The following is a 247-nucleotide window of genomic DNA, read 5'->3' on the forward strand; positions in this document are numbered from 1 at the left end:
ACTACTACTACTACTACTACTACTACTACTACTACTACTACTACTACCACTACCACTATAGAAATGTCAGCACTTAGTATGGTGCCTGGTACATAGTAGGCACTATAAAATGTTAGTGGTCACTACTACTACTATTACTGTTATAGAAATGTCAGCACTTAGTATGGTGCCTGGCACATAGTAGACACTATAGAAATGTTAGTTACTACTACTACTACTGCTACAGAAATGTTAGCACATAGTATGG

This window comes from Petaurus breviceps, unplaced genomic scaffold (genome assembly GCF_028583685.1).
Source record: "Petaurus breviceps papuanus isolate PSGF00001 unplaced genomic scaffold, PetGlider_PUasm1.0 99, whole genome shotgun sequence".
Taxonomy (NCBI): Eukaryota; Metazoa; Chordata; class Mammalia; order Diprotodontia; family Petauridae; genus Petaurus; species Petaurus breviceps.